The following is a 367-nucleotide window of genomic DNA, read 5'->3' on the forward strand; positions in this document are numbered from 1 at the left end:
TAGTTCAATTAAAAATTTATAATCATAGAACATATATCTTGAACAGCAGGAATCTTTTCCAAGTCACTGGAAAGAGCTATGCATGCTAGAAACTGTAAGGAGGAACATTCTCTGCATTAATTTGATTTATGTTTTGGAAGGTATCTAACATTTCCTGTCACTCAGCAAGATCCACCCATGCAACTGTTTGCACATGTAGAATGTCAACTCTTTGAGTGTTGTGACAATGCTCGAAGTGGCATTGTGCCAGTAATTATTCAAAAACTGCTATTTTCAGTCATGGCACATATTTCCCAGCATTGCACAGCTTTGGTGAAGTTTTACTGTGATACATACCGCTACTAGTTCTAACTCTTTCCAATGACAG

This window comes from Phalacrocorax carbo, chromosome 4, assembly GCF_963921805.1.
Source record: "Phalacrocorax carbo chromosome 4, bPhaCar2.1, whole genome shotgun sequence".
In the NCBI taxonomy this organism is placed as follows: Eukaryota; Metazoa; Chordata; class Aves; order Suliformes; family Phalacrocoracidae; genus Phalacrocorax; species Phalacrocorax carbo.